The 23,467-nt window shown below is 49.4% G+C and overlaps 1 long non-coding RNA gene across 1 annotated transcript in view; it reads right to left on the reverse strand.

Moving 5' to 3' along the window:
- The window catches only part of LOC144284529 (uncharacterized), a 133,639-nt gene that overhangs the window by 107,074 nt on the left and 3,098 nt on the right, over nucleotides 1-23,467 (reverse strand). Inside the window, exon 2 of the long non-coding RNA XR_013352963.1 lies at nucleotides 16,708-16,917. This is a non-coding gene — a long non-coding RNA (uncharacterized LOC144284529). The remainder of the gene's footprint in view (nucleotides 1-16,707; nucleotides 16,918-23,467) is intronic.

The raw sequence follows: 23,467 nt of genomic DNA on the forward strand, positions 1-23,467 counted from the left end.
CCCACATCACATCCCCGCAGGGACCCTGCTTCTCCCTCTGCCTATGTCTCTACCTCTCTCTCTGTGTATCTCATAAATAAATAAATAAAATCTTGAAAAAAAAGTTTTAACTGATTGAGCCACCCAGGTGATCCTCTTCTATAAGTTCTTTGTAGCCTGTAGGGAAGGACCAGAAACAGAAGAACCCAGGAATTCTGCATGCTTTTTATTTTTAATATGTTCAGGGGTAACCACTATAAAAATTATGGTATATTTTCTTCCATCTTTCTCTGTACATTTACAAAGGTACCCAGAGATTCATAGAGATATGTTTTTATATTTTGCCTGATTATATCAAAACTATTTTCCTTCTTTCTGGGAGGTGATCAGGTCTACAGAAACTTAGGTTCAAATCTTAGCTCTAACACTCTGTGATCTATCCATCCTCTGGACTTCAGCACTTTGATTGGTGTAGTGTTATAAAATATTTCTTTGAAACTTGATAAATAAGGGGGAAGAATCAAGCATTCACCACTGCCTTTCCTGTATGAACTCTATGTCAAGTTAACCAAGTAGTTGTAAGGAAAAGCACTTCTTTCTAGAAGTCCTGCTAATAAGGATAGAAGGAATAAAATTTTAAAATCATCAACAGAGGGTTCTCCTGGCATCAGCTTCTCTCACACTATCCCTTTGATGCCTTTTTCTACCATCAGCTGGAGAAAATTCTCTGCCTTTAAAAGGTCAGCATGGGATCCCTGGGTGGCGCAGCGGTTTAGCGCCTGCCTTTGGCCCAGGGCGCGATCCTGGAGACCCGGGATCGAATCCCACGTCGAGCTCCCGGTGCATGGAGCCTGCTTCTCCCTCTGCCTATGTCTCTGCCTCTCTCTCTCTCTCACTGTGTGCCTATCATAAATAAATAAAATAAAATAAAAAATTAAAAAAAAATAAAAAAAAATAAAAGGTCAGCATAACTGGGTTTGGCCCACCTGGAAAGTCTCCCAATTTTAAGGTCATCTGATTAGTAACCTTAACTACATCTGCAAAATCTCTTTTGCTATGACAGGTAACATAGTCACAACAGTGACACCAGGGGGCAGAAGCCATTGAGGCCATTCTGTCTACCACCCCCTCCGGCCAGAAGTGTGACCTGGCCTCTTGCCCGCTGCCTCCTTCCCTTCTTCCTGGACCAGGAGGTTCCCACCTTCAGTTTGGGATGGTTGATTGGTTGGTTGGTTGTTTTGTTTGCAGGAAGAGGAAAAGGGATTTAACAATATGGATGAAATGTTTATTTTTCTCTAAATTTTACATCTCTCTTAGTTTTCTTATTATGGTGTTCAAAGAAATGGAGCAGGTGATGCCTGGTGCTGGGCAGTGGTATAGCCTGAGACATCCAGTGCGGAGGCTAAGGGCCACTCTGGAGTGCAGCTATGCGGGTGAACCCAATTCTGCAAGTGGCTAGTATGACTCAGGGCAAGTTATTTCTCTTCCTCATGCTCATTCTGCTAGTCTGTAATGTGGGGTGATAATAGTATCTATTATACAGGGTTTCCACCAGCAATAAGTTGGCTGATTTATGTCAAGTCCTGAGAACACGCCTGGCACATCGTTACTGCTCAGGGTCAGCTGTCATGTGAATACTAATAGTAGGTATTTTATTGGATTGTTATGGAGATTAAATGAGTTCCTCGGTGCTAAATACTCACTTTAGCCCAGATCTGGGCACATCGTCCACGCTCAATGAGGGAGCTGTCAGGAAGTTAACCCAAGGGCTTCAGGGGTGTTGGACCCCAGGAGAGCTTCCTTGGCACAATCTGGAGGCCAGAATAACTTGCCAAAAACTCATCAATGGCAACCTGTTCATCTCAAGATAAAGTCTGAACACCTTAGGGAGTTTTAGAAGGCCCTAGAGAATCTAGCCCAGATCCCTTGTTTTATTTTTTTACATTTTCTGCTCACTCCCCATATGGGTCTTTGGTGATCATTCAAAGGTCTTCTTTTTTAATTATTTATTTATTTATTCATGAGAGAGGCAGAGACATAGGCAGAGGGAGCAGCAGGCTCCCTGCAGGGAGCCCGATACAGGACTTGATCCCAGGACTCCAGGATCACAACCTGAGCTGAAGGCAGACACTCAACTACTGAGCCACCCAGGTGCCTCCAAATGTCTTCTTAATGCCACAAATATTCCAATGTCCCCTTATCCTTTGGATTCGCTGCTAGGAGCCCACCTCCCTCCCCCTGCACCTGATGTATAGTCATCACTCAGACCTCAGATCTCACGGCCCATCCTTGAGTGCACACACACATACACACACACACAGAGCCTTCCAGGTGTGTTGTCTGTCCCCTCTTCAGTCTTCTTAGAGCCTCCTCTCTTCCCCTGTCACAAAGCCCTGAACTGTGATGTGATTGAGGCTGTTGACCCCATCCTGTCCCCACCTCTGTAAGGACTGACTGGTAACAATGTCCAGCACGTGTTTCAGCTCTTCTTCAAGTGAAGGACACAAGAAGGGGCATCGGAAGCCAGGGCTCTGGTCCCAGAGTTGACTGTAACTACTGTGCTCTGCGGACAAGCCAGCTCCCTGCAAACCTCCCTGCGGGCCCAGGAGACAGAAAGCCTTCCTGGCATCTCCACTGCCTCATGGGTTCTTAGGTGCCCCCACTGCTGGGACTCCGTCATGCCCCTCCAAGGCCAGGCTCTGGTGTGAAGAGTAGTCTTTTTTCCCCTCTGTTTTAACAGCTTTATTGAGATATAATTCGTATACCATACTTTCATCCCTTTTTAAAATTCGATGGATTTTAGTATATTCACAGGTAATATATCCTACAGTCCATTTTAGAACATTTTCACCATCTTTACAAGAAACCCTGTATCCATTAGCTAAAACCCCAAACCCTCCTGCCTCTCCTTCCCACCCCACTTTTTCTCCATCATTTGTTTTGACTTGTACCTTGCAGGTGAGGGAAATCCTGATCTGGAGAAGAAATGCACTTCTTCATGTGAATCTCAGCATCTTTTTCCACCCAAAGAGAGGAAGTGACTAAAAAGTCATCCACCATAATAGACCCAAGAAGCTGCTCAGATGAGAAGACAGAGAAGCAGTTGCCACATCCCTGTGCAGACCTTCCAGCCAAGCAGACATGCCCTGCTTTGGGGAGGGGACCGGGAGAAGATGGGGCCTGATAATCCCTACCCACCCCCCACTCTCCTGCTATTCAAACCATCAGGGCCCCTGAAAGCAAGCAAGGCCGTCCTTACTTCTCATACAAAACTCAAGCAAGACTTTAGCTTTTCTTCCTTAAAACTCTGTGTCCTTTGCACAGCACAAAATGTCATGTGAAGGAAAAACCTTGAATACTTAAAAATGCTTCTCCACTGGTTGGGGGAGGAGCAGAGCGCGGCTGGAGGGAAGAGGCGGCCATCCAGCAAGCCGAATGAGAGCAGGAGAGGCCAGGCTGCCAAGGAGCTGTGGGGTCAGCTCCTGTGTCCTGGAGGGAGCCCTCCCCCCTGCCCAGCCCTCTCCTTCTCCCCTGTGTACCCCTCACCTCCCACCCGCCCCTTCTTCTTCCATCACCAAAGGGCCCAGCAGTACAGGGACTGGCCCCAGGCAGCATAAGCCTTGGAACAGCACAAACAAATCTGAAAGCCCCTCTCACCTCTTCCCCAGGGGACCTCAGCATCTTGCAAGTCACACCAACTTCTGTACGCGTGTGCTCATGGGTTAATACAAAGATACCGTCCACCTGTCAAGATCACTGAATCTCTGCTGCGCCCAATTTTATAAGTATGAATTGTTTCTGTTGGATAAGAAATAACTCTTCCTGTACAGGACAGAGATCACCAACCCTGTCACAGCCCAGTGGTACCCAGGGGCTCCCAGGAATGGAGCTTCGACGTCTGGGCCACGATGTTATATGTTCCCATGTTTTCATGACAACGTGGTATAAGAAGCATGGACATTTCTGGGCTTTCCTGGGTCCACCCTGCTTTCTATATGGAACCTGACAGGATGGCGTCCCTGAGAACATGGTGTGAACCCAGCATGCCCATGACCCTCACGGACCTGACACACCACGTGCCCGTGCAGGTTGACTTACAAACATCAGCATCCAGATCTCAGTAAGGGACGGTATAGGGTCTTGAGTGGATGGTGGGGTTATCCAAAGCAGTCTGAAAGGAAATGAGGGTCAGGAGCATGAGGCTTGAGGGGGATGAGGAGAACTGGAAAGGCGTGGGAGGGGTCCTAGGCGGGAGGTGTGTGGTGTGTGATCCTGGGGAGAAGCAGAATTTATGGTGATTTCCTGCCAGAAGCCCGACTCCAGCCATAGATGGTTCACATGCTAGATATCAAAGAGTTCTCAGTAACAAACGTACTTCCTGCCGAGGCTCAGAGAGGCCTCCTCTGCCAGCAAGGGAGCTTTGGAACTCAAATGGTGTGGGGCAAGGAAAGAAACAGAGTGGGTGTTTGTGTGAAGTTTACTCACAGGGTGGCAGGGCCCTCGTCGCCTTGATGCATCCAACACCCCCGTGGAGAAGGCTCCAGTCTTCCCGCCCGCCCCCCTCTGCCTCCCCAGGAATGGAGGGCACACTTGGTCACAGGCTGGCGGCATTGATTCTACGGGAATCTGTGAAATGTTAGTTTGACATAGGGGGTATTTCTCCCCCTTTTTTGTCTTTTCCCACTCTTTTTCAGAAACAGGACCTGGGCCTCCACGCCTCTGTTACACATATTGGTTCTGACAGCTCAAATTAATATGTCAGATGCTATGATCCTCGCTGGCGACAGGCCTTTTGACCCTATCAGCGCAATCTGCCTCCCTGATTGAAAATCTCTGTGCCTCAAATTGATTCAGAGTTTTATAAACATCCTGCAGCCACGATCCAAGGAAGCCACCGATGAAAAACCTGAGAGAGCTTAATTTGCCCCCCTCCCACCCAGCCCCTCAAACCAGCAGGGTGGGACAAGCAACAAGGTTAAAAGGAAGGCCTTAGACTAGGCAACCTTGTAGGATAAGAATTCCAGGGATCCCCTCCAACCAAACTACCCCACCCTTGCCCTGTCTGCATTGGAAAATACAGTTGGAATGATCCAGTAAGAGGGAACTTGATTTGGCCTCAGAAGGACTGGGTTGTCTGGCTCTGCTCTCACTAGCTGTGTGACCTTGGAAAACGTCCTAAACTTCTCTGAGCTTTGGTTTTCTCTTTCTAAAATGAATAATAACCAGTCTGCTGTAAGGATGTGTAATAACAGGACTACTGTAAAGATGGGGTGAGATGATGCTTTCTAAAGCACTGAAGAAAAGCAGGGAATCGTGACTAGTTTTTATAATACCCTGGGGAGAAGGAGGAAACGAAACTGGTAAAACGTTGATAATTGCAGATGCTGGAAGATAAATACTACAGAGGGATTCACTCTGCTTTTCTCTCTAATCTTATGTATGTTTGAAATTTTCCAAACTCAATTCTTTTAAACAATATACACGGAGTCATAAAGTATATACGTTTTAGAAGTGTGTGTGTGTGTATGTGTGTGTGCATGTGTGCACACACAGGCAAGAAATCATTCCCCTGCGAACCCTTCCCTTCTCACACATTTAGGAATCTTAAGAACTGTCCATCAGAGTGGATGTCAACTAAAAATGGTGATGAGATGAATTTAGATCTACATAGACAGAAGAAGATGTTTGTGGTACATGTTGATTTAAAAAAAAAAATAGGCTGTAAAACATACGGGGAAATGGACGGTTCCCTATAAAGGATCCCAGTGGGCAGGCACAGAGTTCCTGGCACGGGATTCCCCATCTGTGATGATGCTTCCATGCAGAGCCCACCTGACTCCCTCTGGGTCTCCAGCAGTCACTAAGTGCTCCCGATGATCATCTGTCTGCTTCCCTGCCTGCTCCTGCACAGCACCTGAGCCCTCAGAGCCTGGGCACTGGAGTGTGTGGTGGTGACCCTGGTACCTGTCACATCACATGGCACATTGCTGACTATATCTGCAAATCCACTCCTCATAACCACCCAGACACTCTGCTGGTATCTCCCACAGCTTCTAGCACCTTCTATCCTGCTCCTGGGAGCAGTGAACCCCCCCCCCCGCCCCCGCCGAGGCATCAGTCCCGTTACAGGTGCTCACAAAGGATGCTCAGAGGCCAGGGGGGTTTCAGGTCCCTGCTTTTGCCCAGTGGGCCCAGCCGGTTTCGACAGGCACTCACTCTGAGCAGCCCTGACCACCTTCAGCAGGAGCACCCCCTTTACTTGTCGGCCTCTCAGACTGGCTCTTACAGCAGCAACAGAATGCCCCCCCCACACACAATGGCTGCTCCATTGTCAGCTGATACCACAAGGGAAGAAATGCAAAATTTTCTCCAACTTCTCCCCAGGCCCCCTTTGGGCGTCTTCCAAAGCAAGGTGACTCTCCACCCACACCTCCTGTGGCTGTCCCGCCATTTCGTGCTTCAGAGGGAGCCAGCGTAGGCAGGAGAGAAGGAGAAGGGAAGTCCGTCACTAGGGACACCAAGCAAAGGCACACCCACTGCAGGGCCCCAACCTTCACCCCAGAACCCATCTTAAACCATGGGGATGTTCTCACCAACCTTAGCTCCTCGTGGTGGAGGCCGGTAGCCAAGAATGTCATGACTCAGCAGCCAGCGGACACCTCCCTCCCACTGGTCACCTCCCTGGGGCCCTGAGACATAATGAAGACAGGCACCTCCCTCACTTCCTGACCCTCTGCTTCCCAAGCTGTCACAGACCAAAATGCCTTCCAGCTGGTCTCCTTGTGCAGGCATGAAACAACTCACGGCAAGTTGTCTCCAAACAGACGACGAATAGATTCAGCATTTGTGTCTTCAATTCCACCTGGCTGGAGTGCTCTCGTTCTCCAGGCCTGCCTACCTGGTCCCAGGTGTGTTCAGTCTAGGGAGACGCGGGACCTGGGGCTCAGATGCTGGCTCTCCTGCTCACCAGCTGTGTGACCTGCAGCAAGTCACTTAATCTCTCTGTGCCTCAGTGTCCTCATCTATGAAATGGGAATAATGATAGTATTTACCTCCTAGGGATGTTCAGAGGATCCTAGCAGTATCTCACACACAACATATGCTCTGCGTGTCAGCCCTCATCACCATCATCACCATTAACTCTTGGTTGGGAACCCTTGCTTCTGGCTTCCTGAAAATGGATCATTTTTTTCTCTACTTCCAAATCAAGCTTCCTCATCTCTTCATTTACCAAGAAGTCGGTTCTCAAAGTCCAAATCATTTCTCAAAACTAAAATATGACTTTTCTTTCTCAAGCCCTCTTCCTTCCCACAGGCCAGACTCACTCATTCATGGTGTTTTATGACTCCTGAACACTGGATTTTTCTCCTACAAAGGCAACAAGATAGCCTTTGTTCATCCATGAGTGTGTATTAATAATCACTGCCAGTTTACAAAGCTCTCTCACTTACACCAGGCCGTTAATCCTTTGAGGGGGCCTGGAAATGGGAAGCGGTTGGCTTGGGGCCCTTTTTTTCCTGGTTTACAGCAGGGAAGTGGCAGGGCTACAGGTGGACTCCTGCCCTATGGACTCGAATTTCCATGCTCCACAGAGACACAGGGGTCCACAGGCCTGAGAGCAAACGCTGGGCAGAAAGGAGTCATTTCCCAGGGGGCATTTAGGGGTGCTGCAAACTGCCTGTTGGAAAAGTCCTAACTAAAAATGATGCTGAGGATGAATCTGGATCAATGCAAAAAGAGGTCTGGGACATGTTGCTGTTGTACAAAATAGGTTCGAAAGCATGATGCATGACAGGACCTCACTTTCAGGAAGAAGCAAATGCACCAGGAAGCTGGAAGGAGATAGGCATTCAGCATTGACAATGGTAGAAATGGCAGAAAGTAGGATCATTTACCAATTTTTCCACAAAATGTGTGACTGCATTTGTAATTTAGAAAAATTGAGACTCAGGGAAATGGATCGAGTTGCATGAATGCATCATTGTCCACCTGAAATGCCCTGGGGTTGAAGCTTTCTCCTCGCTGAGGAGAGATGGCCCCCCAAGAGGAGCCTCAGGCCTCCACAGGCTCTCCACCGGTCCCGCGCAGCAACAACATCCCCCCGACCCCCCACCATTTCTAGGAAAGCCTTGGTTGCTCTTCCCCAGCAGAGTGACACCAGGGATGGATGGGCAGCAATATCCCCAGAGGGGAGAGAGACCCATTACCTTCATCGCCACCACCAACTCAGACAAAGCACTACACATTTTCTCTCGTAATCTGCCCCATAGCATGTGAAGTAAATTGGCATCATCCTCTCCATGCCACAGATGAGGAAACTGAGACCCAGGAATTTGCATAAGACCCGAGAACGGGAAGGACTGGGCATCCCCAGAGCCCAGGATTCCTGGCTCTAAGTCCACCTCATGCATACCAGTTCCCCCCACACATTGGAGGGCCCAGGCTCTTGTGGCAGGGATTCGAGAAGCTATACTAGACCTCCTGTTACCCACAAACCATTCCCTTGGGGTCTGCCTGGAAGCTTCTCGGCCCCTACCTGACCTCAGAACTTCCTGCCCGGAGCCACTCCTGAGCCTGAGCCAGGTGACCGGGGAAGGGCCTGGGTGTATTTGTTGGCTAGGGCTGCCATAACAACCACCGTAGACTGGGTGCTGATACAATGGGAGGGTATTGTCTCACCGGTCTGGAGGCTACAAGTCCAGGATCAAAATGCTGGCATGTTTTTTCTTCTGAGGCCTCTGTCCTTGGCTTCATCTTCTCCCCGTGTCTTCGCATGGTCTCTCTGTGTCCTTCTGTGATGCAATTTCCACTTCTTTAAGGATACCAGTCATATTGGATTCAGCCCCTCCCCCTTAAAGACCCATTTTATTTTTTTTTTTTTTAAGATTTTATTTATTTGTTCATGAGAGACAGACAGAGAGAGAGAGAGGCAGAGACACAGACAGAGGGAGAAGCAGGCTCCATGCAGGGAGCCTGACGTGGGACTCGATCCCAGGTCTCCAGGATCAGGCCCTGGGCTGAAGGCAGTGCTAAACCGCTGAGCCACCTGGGCTGCCCTAAAGACCCATTTTAATGACCTCATTCAAAACCCTAACTCCAAACAGTCATATTTTGAGGTACCAAGGGTTAGGATTTCAACCTATGAATTGGGTCGGGGACACAGTTCATCCCATAATACCAGGAAAACCCCCCTTACCTGGAAGGCTTCCCCAAACCTCTCCTGTTGGCACCACAGCAGGGATTGGATAACCACTTATGCTAGTAGCCCCTTGAGTGCTGAGAGGGATGAGGTCCCAAGAGGCATCAAGGATGAAAACTGGCCATGACAAGTCCCAGGATTTGGGGCAGGAGATGCAACATGAGGGAGCTGGGAAGATGGGTGCAAGGCAGGTCCCCACAGGATGGTGTGAAATGAGGAAGCAGAAAAGGGGCCTCTGATGGTCCATGAGGCCATGCAGAGAGTCATCCCAAGTGAGGCAGGTATATCATAAAACACTTTAGTTTATAAAAGATGATTATTAATAGGACAATTGCTTTCCTAGAAAGAAAAACTATTTCAAAGCTCGGGGACTCTGGGCATGTCCTTCCTTATCAGTAAGAGATGGAGAGTAGACCACATGATTTGTTTCTAGCTTCCCTTCCAGCTTGAATGCTTTCAGATTCTAAGACAATGATTCTCCCTCATAATTTTACTGGAACTGATGACATTTTGCCTGGAACTGGCACCTAGTAGGTGCTCAAATGATTTCAGCTTCCTTCCTCCATCTACTCCCTTCCATCCCCATGGCTGTCTTCAGTGGTCAGTTCCTCATCCTGGATTAAACAACAGAAGACAGGGAAAGAGCAGGGGCTTTCGGGAAAGCCCCAACAGTCTGTACCAGAAAAGACAAACCTAAACAGAGAAGAGAATAATATCCACACACCCTGACCAGGTGGAGGTGCCTGTCTGCTTCCAGAGAACCTGGGACAGACTCTTCCAAAGGCAGCAGGGTAGCCACAAGGGGAACCAGAAAGTAAATGTGTTCCCGGCCCCAAGGACCAGGCAAGCACTTCCCTTTGCTCCCCCAAGTCCAGGGTGAAGGCTCTGGACTCTCTGCAGAGCCTGACAAAGCTCCACCACTCAGCTCATGAGGGCTGGGGCAGAGAGAGGCAGGGCAGGATCAGAGGCCTAGCAGCTCCCAAAGGTGATCCTGACAGAGTCAATCTCATGCCCATGCTCACCAGCCGATTAGTCTCCCCAGATGAGCATGTGGGCACCTCTCATACTTCTGCAGAAGCCTTCCCAGTGCCGAGGGGCATGGGGGGTGGGGGACAGCTCACAACTCGCCCAGTGAGTCAGAGCTTCTGTCCCCCAACCTGGCTGAGCCCTCAACACACAACCTCATAGCTGGGGACCAAAGGGCTGGAGGAGGTGGTGCCCAGTAGGACAAGGAGGAGAGGGGTCTCAGCTACCCCTGCTGCCTGCACGAGCAGGGCGTGGGGCATGATAAGGAGGGAGGCAGACCCCCTAGGATCAACCCCAGATTCTCACTCCAGGTGAATGTGGTACATCTTTCTGAGAACTTGATGACAGGGCACTTTCATCTTCAAAGCATTTTTCTTACATCATCTAATTTGAGTCTCGCTATGATCCTGAGATACTCAAGGCAATTATCATTCCCATTTTACAGATTTGGAAATCAAGATAGGGGCCCTGTGCAGGACCACACAACTCACACAGAGCAGAGCTGGCACCAGAGCCCACGGCTTCTGGGGCCCAGAGTGCCTTTCCCACTCCTTTAAGGGGCACTGCTCTGAACTCTCTGGCCCTGGGAAGTTAAAATTAATAGGCAGTCAAAAGCCTGTAATAAATGAGTGCCCCGCGCATGTTCTCAGAGGCACCCTGGAACAGGATCAGGATCCCTATCCCACCCCATTCCTTTAGAAGCCAGGTAAGATATGACAGAAAAAGCAGTGGAGGGAAGGTCACCCGGACCCGGGCTCCAATGCCACCACTCACTAGCAGGTGACCTTGGACAAGTCAGTGACCCCCCTCTGAGCTTCGGTTTCCCTGGGGACTGTGTGAGATGCAGTGTGATTCCGGGGCATCGTAGTGTCAAACTAAAGGCTGCCCGCGCGAGCTGGGTGATGAGGACAGAGGCAGACCCCCAGGGATCAAACCCAGGTTCTCACTCCAGGTGAACGTGGTATGTCTTTCTGACAACGTGATGACATGGCGCTTTCATCTTCAAAGCATTTTTCAGAGTTTGGGTTTGAATCAGAGCTGTCACTTCTTAGATGTGCGACCTCTGGCAAATCACTTAACCTCTCTGAACTTTATTCTTCAAGTATATGATATTGATATGAACCACGGTCAGCACCTAGGCACACGTGTCTGTGTCCAGAGCTTTACAGAAATAAGCTCACTTAATCCCCATCACAACTCTGGTGAGAGAATGCTTGCCCTGTCTTACAGATGAGGGGTGAAGAGCTTGCCCAGGGTCACACAGCCTGTAAGTGGCAGTTTGGAGAATTCAAACCCAACTCAGTAGGACTCCCAGCCCCCTGCCCCGTGCATTTACTGATACTGCAAGACTGTTGCATGCATTACAGACACAGAGCAGAACTTCGCTGAACGGTGGCTAGCTGTTGCCATGAGGAATGTTGCAGTGTTTAACTCATAAACCACTTGGCTGGCTAGTTCCTGGAATGACCATCCAGGTGACTCCAGGTGAGGCAGATGGGTTGCTCCTGACTACATGCTGCTCTCCCTGGGCATATGAACTGTGCCTTGTGCCATCTCTGCACCTCCCACCATGGCTAGCACCTGTACCACTTTGCCCTCCTCGTTCTTGTCAACCACTGTCCTGCAGGCATTCACACCCTGTGCTCTATCCCATAGTCTTGGGCTCCAATTCCAGTGTCTCTCCACCCAAAGTGCTGCCATCATCCACAGTGACTTCCATCTCTGCTTCAGATGACCCATCCCCCAACCTGCCCCTCAGTTCCTTGACTCCACTGCAGTGACCTTTACGCCTACTCTTCTTTAGCCGCTCCTTTCCAAGACAATATCCCTGAAGTCATAAATTCACAGCCCATCCTCCTGACCACTCTCACCCATCCTTCCCAAAGCCTCTGGATCATTGACCACCCCCCACCCCACCCCTCACTCCCAGCTCATCAGTCCGTAATCACGACCTCTCTGCTTTCTCGTGTGAGCCCCTTCCATCTTCACTTTCTTCCCTTTCCAGGCCAGACCCAATGGCCACCGCTTCACCCTCTCTTGCCAACACACTTCACTGGCTAACCCAACATGCTTAACTGGCACATCTTGGCTTTATCCAAGGTCCTTGCATACACACCTGTCCAAACCCTAAACCAGAGAACCCAAGTGCCCGGCCCCACCATGGCTGCAGTGGAGTCACCAAATACAGATAGAGGAAATCCTGTGGGGATATAGGCTTGGCTTCCCATATTTCCCTTCAGACAAAATCAAAAACCTTACCGTGGCCTTCAAGGCCTTGCACAAGTTGATACCCACCTCTCCAGCCACATTTCATTAATCCATTCACCAGACAATTACTGAGCACCTACCCTGTACCTACCGGCACTGTGCCCCTACTCTTGCAATCTATCTCCAGCCATGAGAACCCTATGAAATGTAGTCCTTCTCATCCTAGGCTCTCTCTGTTTATAGGATTCTTTCAGGATTCTCCTGACCAACATCCTCTCATTCCCTCTGAGGTCTCTGCTTAAATGCGGCCTCCTCTGAAGGCATATGGCAGCATATCCAGCCTACACTAGACTTGCCAGTGTGTACACACAGCACTGTCCATTCCTCATCACAGCACTTTTTTTCTTTTTCTTAAAGTTTTTATTTAAATTCAATTTAGTTAATATATAGTGAATTATTAAATCCAGGATTAGAATTTAGTGATTCATCAGTTATGTATAACACCCAGGGCTCATCACATCATATGCCCTCCCTCATGCCCATCACCCAGTGAAACCATTTCCCCACCCCCCAGAAATCTTCAGTTTGTTTCCTAGAGTTAAGAGTCTCATATGGTTTGACTCCCTCTCTGTTTCATCTTATTTTATTTTTCCTTCCCTTTCCCTATGTCCATCTGTTTTGTTTCTTAAATTCCACATATGTGTGAAATCATATGGTATTTATCTTTCTCTGACTGATTTATTTCACTTAACATAATACCCTCTAGTTCCATCCATGTCTTTGCAAATGGCAAGATCTCATTCTTTTTGATGACCGGGTAATATTCCAGTGTGTGTGTGTGTACACCACATCTTTATGGATTCCTCTGTTGATGGGCATCTATGTTCCTTCCATAGTTTGGCTATTTTGGACATTACTGCTATAAACACCGGGGTGCAGATGGCCCTTTGAATCACTGTGTGTGTTTGCGTCCTTTGGATAAATACCTAGCAGTGCAATCGCTGGATCATAGGGTAGCTCTATTTTTCACTTTTTGAGGAGCCTCCATACTGTCTTCCAGAGTGGCTGCTCCAATTTGCATTCTCACCAACAGTCCTCATTATAACACTTTCTGATAAGATATATTCAATTGTATGACCTGAATTACTCACTGTTATATCTCCAAGTGTCAGGAAATGTTTTTTTTTTTTTCTTTCCAAAGAATGGAGGGACATGTCACAGATTTTAATGAATATCTGCAGAAATGAAGACTTTGCTGTGAAATCACTATGCATACATCTTGGGCCACCCATTTGTCTCTGGGGTTAGCTTGCCAAATCTAATGAGGCTGCTTTCCAATGCTACCCCAGGGTGTCCCTTCATCTGTACCCTTTACAAAGGAGGACCATTTCTCTGCCCCCTAAAAGAAGTCCAAAATCTTTCAAGGCCATCTGAGAAGAGTACATAGAAGATCTATTCCCACTTCTGCTTGGGTCCCTATTGGGTCTTAATTTGGAGATCCGCCTCCCTCCCCGCGCAGAAAAAAGGACAAGAGACCAGAGCATCCCTACTTTGACCTTCTCTCTCAAGAAAGTTAAAGCTAAAGAGAAGTCCCATGGGGCCCACCTGCCTCATCTCAATCTCTCTCCCACTCTCCCTGTCCATGAACTTCTGCTTAGCAGTCTGGTTTCCATACTGTCTCCTTGTTCTCCATCATTCACATCTGCTCATGCTTGTCCTTTCATCCCATTTTGTAATGACTAAAGTGCTAGGCTAAGAGTCAGGAACCCTGACATGGTAAAGTGCCAGCTTGAGACTTATTGTGAGATTTGGGACCAGTCCCTTAGCCATTAAGGGTTCTGCTATTCTCCTCCATGAGAATGAAAGTAATAACACCTACCTCATGCTGCTGGGTTGGGGGGGAGGGAGCTGGAGTGAGATATGTGAGACTCTTAGTGAAGTATCCTGTAGATGCTAGACAGTACAAGCCACATTCTTCATCTTCCTTCCCCATCCTTCCCAGCCCGTTCTTAGTGATGTCTTCCCAGATCACGGTGGCCCATGTTCTCCCTCATTATCACTGTTCTAGGGGTCTTTTCTTATCCATTGGGATTAGGAGGATGTAAATAAATGTTTCAAATGGAAAATACAGAGTAAAGTGTTTAATCGTATGTTATATGCTCTGAGAAGTGGGAATGATAACGGTACCTACTTTAGGAGCTGTTGTTTGGGGATTAAATAAATTAATATGTTATATATAGGAACAGGAATTAATCCATATGTATATGAATTAAATGAATTAATGTGGACACTTAAAACCATGCTGGGCACCTGGTGAGTCTAAGTGAGGATTAGTGATTTTTCTCACTGTCATCATCATCATCCTTGTACACAGTACCCCAGACTCTGAGACAAAGGAACAGAGTACTCAGAGGCCAGGGCAGGCAGTAATTTTTCTTTTCCTTTTCCATGCATATTTCTTTATACCTTTTAACTTTTAAGCCACTTAGATGTATATCACCTATTAAATATTTTTAAATTTTTAAAAATTGTAAAAAAACAGGATAACCAGCATACATGGAGCCCAAGTTAATGACAGCCATTTGGCTGTTGGTCACCTCCAGGCTGGCTCCGTCTGTAGGTTCCAGCTCCCCATCATCATCACCACATGTGCGATACTGTCCTACTGAGCTACTGACCCAGCACGGCACTGGCCTCACACACCAGATCATTCACCTTCCAAGAATCCAAGCCAGGAACCCCCAGGGAGTAAGTGACAGAGCAAGGATCATGTCAGGTGCACCCGGCTCCTGCTGCTCTAGTCTGGACCCTCAGCCGTGGCTGTCCCCACCCCTCCTGCCCCCACCCCCCCACCCCACTCCCACCAGCCAATGTTGGTGTATCAGGCACCTCAAGCAGCTAGAGAAAAGATCCTTGTCACCTGGGTGGCTCAGTGGTTGAGCATCTGCCATTGGCTCAGGTCATGATCCCGGGGTCCTGGGATCGAGTCCCACATCAGGCTCCCCACAGGGAATCTGCTTCTCCCTCTGCCTGTGTCTCTGACTCTCTCTCATCTCTCATGAATAAATAAATAAAATCTTTAAAAAAAAGAAAAAAAGCTCCTTGTCATCTCTCTTCACCTTCTCAAGGCCTTTCCCTCCTTCCCCCCCTGCTAAATAACAATAATAGCTTTCCTAGCCCTCGGCAAGAATGGGCACTATTTAATTTGCTGAACTGAACTAAATTAAACTTGTCCAGGCCACAGTCTTCCTCATCACTCCCATCCCTGGGGTGTCTACATAGTTTTAGGTTCAGGAGAAGATCCATGACATGTAAGTCCTGACAGATCTAGAAAGAGCTTCCAGACAACACTTCGGGGAAAGGAGGGGGCAGGAATTTCCTGAGCACCCCCGGAAACTGTCTCCAGACAGTCTGTTCTCCCTCCCCATCCCACACACACCCAGGTACACTCAGATGAAATATGCTCAGTTCAGATAATGCATTTTGGCCATAAATCTATCCTGGGCGGTGGGGGGAGTTTTATTGAGCAATTACAGAGCTGCTATCGCACAGCAGTTACCAGTACAAGGAGGAAAAGCGCTCAACCTGCCCATCATCCTTATCACCAGCCTCTGGAGATGCCTATCAGAACTGGAACCAGCAAAGCCAGAGAGCTGCCTTTCAGGTTTGACATCTGTGTGGCCCTGCTACATGGGGCTGACCCTTGGGCCAGGCACAGAGCTTGCACGCAGAGCAAGGACCTAGCAACCTCCTCAAGTGGAGGGGAGTGTGGCGTGGCTTTTGGCAGACCACACCGAAGCAGGGGACTCTTCTTCACCCCCTTGATCCTTGGACAAAAGAGGCCCACCTGACCCTATGACCCGGGGATCTGGTCCTTCCAGGCAGGGGTCAGGAGCATTTGCCCCTGGAGCTTCCTCAGAGAAGGGGGCTACTCTAAAAGAGCTTCTAAAAGAACTTGGAAAGTGAGCCCAATAACGGAGTAGGAGTCCTCATCATGGGAACTGACTTGCTCCTATCACCCTAAGGTTTACAAAACACCTGCCATCCATTATCCTATTATAGTAGCCCTTACTACCCAAGCACCTGACCAGCGGGCAGGTTCCCAACCACCCGACAAGGTTATGTGTGATACCCGCATCCTTCATGTGAGTCACAATGAGGTGAAGTGAGCTGCCAGGATCACATAATTGGTTAGCGACATCTATTAGCTCAGGCCATCTGAACTTGCCTGTAAAGGTGGGGGACCACAGGCCTTCCCCTCCCTCTGAATTCGGGGGGGCAAAGGTAGGCCTCACCTTGGCATAGCCCCATGGGAGTGGGAGCCAGTCAGTGTGTGGCAGGACCACACGCAGCCAGCAAAGCCAGAGGTCCCAGTGGGCTCAGGGGAGGGGGACAGCAGCGTCTCCACTGCAGTCCTTGTGCATCCTCCACTCCTCTTGGTGCTCCAGGACTGACGGCCAGCTGGTCAGCAGCGGCAAACTCTCCAATGACCACCCAGCGTGGACCTGAGGGAAGAGACCAAGGCCACTCATCCTCCCAGCTCCCCTGTAGCTGCCCACCTCTCCTCCCCATGGAGATAACCTCTCTTCTCATGGCTTCAGGCACCACCTGTCATCTCCAGGCTGTGGCCCTGCATGTCCATCTCCGTCCCAACCCCAGGCTCCAGGACCTTTCTCTAAGGCCAGCAGGACATTCGCATGTGGCTGATTCATCTCACTGCAATCTACACGCCTAAAACCAGAGTCATTCTATTCCCCTTCAGGTCCTAGCCTGTCTCTGCTTTCTCTTGCTCTCATTCTCTCTCCTCGAGCTCAGTACCCGGGATCATCTCCAAACCCTCTCTGCCCCCTTGGCCCAACCAGCGAAGAGCCCATCAATCATTTACCAGTGTTAAATCTCATCGCGTTCTACTAGAGGTTCAGGGTGACCTACAGAGAGAGCACTATTGTTCACCTCGTGGGCAAAAGTGGGGAGGCCCAGCATATCTGCCACAGGGAAAGTCTCCCTCTCCCTTATCTGTGGCCCTGACTCTAAATCTGAGCTCTGCAGGGTTAAAGGGGGTCTCTTTTCCTCACCACCCTGCACACAGACCAGTGTCTGGCACAGAGTAGGGGCTCAGAAACTCTCCTTGCACCTGAAACTTGGAACTTAGAGTTCTTGACACCAGCCTGCTTGCTGGTACTCTCCCAACCATGGAAAAGAAAGAAGAAAACAAACAGAAGGGGCAGGTGTTGTGTTTAGGGACCACATTCACTCTGTCTGGCTTCTTCCCATTTTTAAATCTGTCTGCTGGTTTTCCATTTTTAAACCTGCCTGACTCCATTCATCTATGCAACCCTACTCCCTGACAGGTCCTGAAAAACACGCTCTGAAATATGAACACATAGATCTTGGTCCAGAGCAGTGCAGTTCGGGAAGCAGTGCCCAGCCCTTGCTGCCCTGCAGAGTAGGCAACTGGTGTAATTTCAGGGGATGAGAATCATGAGTCCTTGCCTCAAAAATGCATTACCTCTCTTCTCTTCTGTGCCAGAAACTTTATTGACAGGGAACAAAGCCAGCTCGATGTGACCAGGGATGAGGCTACAAAAGCAAATACATCTCAGAGAACTAAATATTGCCTTCAATTCACACTAGCATGTAAATGACTGCTAGCAGACCCTTTCCTGAAAGGTAATTGATGAGGGGAGGGGTGAAGTCTCTTTACAAAGGAAGAGAAAGAGCAACCAGAGTCAAAGCTGTCGAGGTGCTTCTCCCAGTGGAGAAAGCACTAGAACAGAGTCAGAAACAAGAATCCTACTCCCAGCTCTGCCTATTGTTCACCCAGTGACTTTGGAATGTTGCTCTACCTCTTAGAGCCTCGATTTACAAATCTATAAAATGGGATAATTAAACTGGCCAATCTCTAAAGTCCTTTAAGGATTTGGCAAACTGCAATTTCATTATTTCAAGTTTGCCTCCAGCCTATTCTGTTCTGTATCCTTAACATAGCAGCTTACTTATAACAACTGTGAGTCATGAACATGCATGAAGATTTCCCATTGTTCAGATCAAAAAGTCGAACAATGCCTTCCAGGTAGATTTAGAAATAAGGGTCGTCATGACCTTGAGAAGGACAACGCGGAACAGGAGACTGAATCTCAACATACTTACAACCCTTTGCAGTAACAGGAGTTGAGGCTCCTTCAGCCGTGAATTCAGACCCTGCCACGGCCCATATGAAATGACAATCTCCTCAAACATGCGGAATGATTTACCATTAACCATCTTCTCTCGGGCCCGTTATCTGATATGATCCTCCCTAGAACCGCATGAAGTGGACAGGGCGAGAATCATCACTCCATTCTATGAATGTAGAAACCCGGTCTCCAGCCAGTAAGGGGTCAGCCAGGACTCAGATGACCTATTCCTCCCCTTCTGCTCTGCTCCCCCTCCCACCATCCACCATCCCACTGCTTCCTGCCTTTTCTGTTCTTCACCTCTAGTTCCAGACCCAAAAGTGAGCTCATAAAAGGCCAAGGGAGGTCAACTCTGGAGAGAGACCCAGGCAAGCTCTAAAGGCAGTGGAAGCTCTGGTAGGCCGGCCGGCAAGTTTGTCTTCTCTTTGCTCACTCCACCCAGGCCTGGGGAGCCAGAAACCACCCCCACCTCCCCCACCCCCACCCCCCACCGCAGCTCCTGCTTTGCACTGCCTGGCCTGGATCAGTTCATCAGGCCCATGAGCGGGGCTAGCTCGCTGCAGCAAGAAGCAAGGTGCTCCACTCGCCCCCTGTCTGCTCTCCCGTGAGCTCGGCCTAGCCAAGGCCTGCTTTACTGGGGCACGATTGCCACGCAGGAGGCTCCTGCCCGTGACTAATCAAGCAAGTGAGACAGAGGTAAGAACAGACCCGACCAGGAAAAAGAATGGGGCGGAGGTGGGGGGGGGGGAGAGAAAGAAAAATAAAGAGAGAGAAAAGAGAAAGAAAGAAAGCCGTTTTAATAATAGGGTAATTGCCGTGTTTAGGATTACAATCTGCCAGCATTTCACTAAACTTTATGACACATGATGACAAGTTAATAAGCCAGATACCTCACTGTGTGCGTTAAACAGATGCTCCAGCCTCCTTAGGCAGGGAGATAACCCCCACAGCACAACCCTCCCCGCCCCCCCCACGCAACAACAGCAAGGTGTGGGGGGAGGGGGCCGAGAAGGTGGGGAAACTGGTTATTTCTGTTGTCAAAATGGCCCCAGCAATAAATCACCATTAATAATACTGTCATCTATCAAAGAGGAGCTCTGGTTGCCAAGGCCTTTGAAGTGGCAGCACCTATAATTTCCCACCTATAAAAGGTACCTTTGTGCATATGTCATGCTGGAAGCTGACAGGAGCAAGATGCCGAGGAGTTCAGGGCTCCCCCACGCCCATCCCCACAGCGAGCCCAGGACGCTCGCTTGCTCACTCGCTTACTCCTGCTCCGCTGCAGCCCGGGCCGCCCGTCCCCACTCACCCCGCCACAGGCCTGAACGCGGACGGGCCTGCGGGGAGCGCAGGCGGGGAGAGCAGCGTCTCGTGTCCAGGCAGATCCGGGAGCTTCCAGCCCCGCCAACGAGCGAGCCTCCTCAGACTGGGGAGTCACGTCCCCCAGCTTCCTCCTGGTAGCAACCCCCAAGACGGAAGCCCTGGGCGGGCTTAAGGGCTAGGGCAGTGCCCCTCAAGGGGGTGGCCCCTGTCCTCAGAGTCACCAGGGAAATGCCCCCCACACACACTTCCCCGGATGTAACTGGATAAGCCTCCCCGTGGGGAGTCTGGTCAGGGAATCAGCATCTTTTTTTTTTTTTTTTTTTGCATTTTTCCATAGCTTTCCTTTTTTTTTTTTTTTTTTTTTTGCATATTTTTTTATTGGAGTTCGATTTGCCAGCATATAGCATAACACCCAGGGCTCATCCCGTCAAGTGCCCCCTCAGTGCCCGTCACCCAGTCTTTAACAGGCTTCCCTAGAAGAGATTTTCAAACACACAAAGGGCTGAGGAGCACTGGCCCGTGGTCCCCTCCCCTCTGCCAGGCCGGAATCTGGGAGCCGCACAAGGGCAGCCAGGGGGGCTGCTCCAGGTCTCAGGAGGAAGACCGCGCAACCCGAGTTACTCATAGTGGGCTCTGGCTGCCCGAACCACATACACAGGCAGAGCGGCTTGAACAACTGAAGCGCATTGACTTCCGGAGTCTAGACCTCCAGGATCAAAGGGCCAGCAGGGTTATTTCTTCTGAGACTCTGCGCTTGGCTTATGGATGGCCGTCTTTTCCCTGTGTCTTCACAGGGTCTTCCCTGGGTGCCTGTCTGTGCCCAAATTTCCTCTTCCTATAAGGACACCAATCAAACTGGGTTAGGGCCCACCCTGATGACCTCCTTTTAGCTTAATTACTCATTAAAGATACTATCTCCAAATACAGTCTCCTGAGGCACTGGGGGTTAGGACTTGGATGGATAAGTTGGAGGGGGACATAATCTAGCCCATAACAGGGCCCTAAACTTCAGTGTAGGGATGAGCCCCCCAGATTGGAACAAAGACCCTAAAAGCCACCAATCCACCGGCAACATCTGAAACTGGGATGAATCTTCTGAACTGATTGAACCCAGCTTTCTCATGTCGTCCACCTTGTAGGTAATTTTTCCCTAGATTTCAACAGACCTACTGTGTCCATATCTTATACAAGGGGGGAGAATCCAGAGTGAGGTCCTTTACAGTGTGACTTAGATCAAGACCCCAAGGTGCCTCTAAAGATGGACATTTAGTGGCTCAGTCAGTTGAGCGCCTGACTCTTGATTTTAGCTCAGGTCATGATCTTGGGATTGTGAGATGGAGCCCTGAAGTGGGCTCAGGTCTGAGGGTGGAGCCTGCTTAATATTCTCTCTCTCTGGGGCAGCCCGGGTGGCTCAGTGGTTTAGCGCTGCCTTCAGCCCAGGGCCTGATCCTGGAGACCCAGGATCGAGTCCCATGTCAGGCTCCATGCGTGGAGCCTGCTTCTCCTTCTACCTGTGTCTCTGCCTCTGTGTGTGTGTGTGTGTCTCTCATGAATAAATAAATAAAATCTTAAAAAAAAAAAAAAAGATTCTCTCTCTCCCTCTGCTCCTCCCCACCCTCTCTCTCTCTCTCTAATAAACAAATTAGTTGATTAATTAATTTAATAGAAAAATAAAAGTGGGCATTTTTTGGGAGCACATACTATGAGCTCAGAGCTGCTGTAAAAACTGACATCATTTCATTACTACGACTACCTATGAGGTAAGTACAAATGAGAAACTGAGCTAATTTGGCCAAAGTCAACAGTTAGCAAGAGCCCTGCCTGGCCTGGCCCCCAAGTCTTTGTGACTCCAAATCCCATTCTTCACCTCTTTTGCTCTTCTGTATCCTCTTTCCACAAGTAGATCCTGACTGTTGATGCACCACTGCCGCATTTGAGGACCTGCTGAGCAGCTAGGAGTTAAGTACTGTATTTTAACATTTTATAGGGGATTTAAAGCTACTTTTATCTGCAGGACATTTTTCTGAAATCGTGGCCATATATGTTTATGTGTCTTATATAAGCACAGATGTAGTTTATCGACCCTGAGGCTTATTGCGTGCACTTGTTCTGCGAAGCCGCTCAGGCTTGGGTTCCTAGAGCCTCACCCTTGACCAGGGCCTTCCTTTCTCTGGGCCTCATTTTCCACATGAATAAATGAAAGTCTTAAGCTAAGTTACTTCTATAACCCCTTTCTTCACCGGCACTTCTGAGTCTTGGGCAAGCCCTAAAGAAGAGAGAGAATGGTGATGGTTGGCCCAAGCAGTCCTTCTAATCTTTCCTGAAGAGCTAAAATAATTAGCTCCAAATTCTCCACATGTCCAGAGGCAAATAGAGGCGCTTCCAAGCCCGAGTATCAGTACAAGAAACTCCTAGAGGCTGTCATGCCCAGGATGAGAAAGGCTGTCCAGGGAGAGGCACACTTGCTGTTGCTCCAGCCCCTTGCCATTCAGCTATTTCTGAGACCCTATGGCTTCATCTGTCTTCTTGCACCAGCCTTGAATTTCTTGAGTCACATGATCTCCGATGTGTCTATGAAAACCCACAAGCACTGGTTCCCAGTGAGCCTTGGTTGTGGCTCTGCGAGCAAGCCCATCATCCTTCTGGGCCTCAGTTTCTTCTTTAAAATGAGAGGTTTGGGTCCAAAAGCTTGTAGGGGGCTTTTGGTTCTGTCTCCCTTTCCCCCATCCGCTTACAAAGGAACCCATAAGGCATTTCATGCATGCACAGGTGATGGCACACTGTGCTCCCCACAGCACACAAACATGCACAGGGCCTCCCTCCCTCCCCCTTCCCCTGCTTCTCTGTCCTCTGCTCTGCCCTTTCTCCTCCACCACAGACCAGCCCTTCTTGGCCTCCAGGAGCCTCTCCCAGGAACTGAACTGCCCGGCAGTGGCTCCTGAGAGGACAGCTTCTTGGCAAACCTGGGGGTGGGTGGAGTAAAGCGAATTTTTTCCTTTGAGGCCCAAAGGGCTGTCAACCCTCTTCAGCTGCCCTGGGGCCTGACAGCCACAGAGAGAGATTTATGACCTGGGCAGCTTTGATCCAGGCCTCTGATAAACATCAGGCACCACCGAGGGGAAGGCAGCCTCCCAAAGAAGGAGAGCCCAGGAGGGGGTGCCCGGGGATAGGTTGGGCCTCAAAGTCCTGTCACAGAGCAGAGCCTCGAGCATGAGCCCCCCACCGCCAAGGAGAAGGATGTAGCCAGTATGTGATCCGAGGCCTCTACAACCACAAGCAAACTGCTCAGAGATGCAAAGAGCCAGTGTGAGGTTCAACCAGGAAGGGGTGGAGGTGCTGGCTGGGGCCTCAAAATTCCCTCACACTTGCTCACCTGTTCTTCCAAACACGTTACCTGTGTTTCTCCAAACATACAGAGGCCAGGGAGAGAGAAAGAACCAGATAAGATTTGAACTGAGAACAACACGTTTCACCCAGCAGGCCCTGTGGGTTTTGTTGTTCCTGTTCTTGTCCATGCTATTGTTCTGAGCAATGACAGGGGTGGCAAATTGCTAGA

Source organism: Canis aureus, chromosome 15 (assembly GCF_053574225.1).
Source record: "Canis aureus isolate CA01 chromosome 15, VMU_Caureus_v.1.0, whole genome shotgun sequence".
Lineage (NCBI taxonomy): Eukaryota > Metazoa > Chordata > Mammalia > Carnivora > Canidae > Canis > Canis aureus.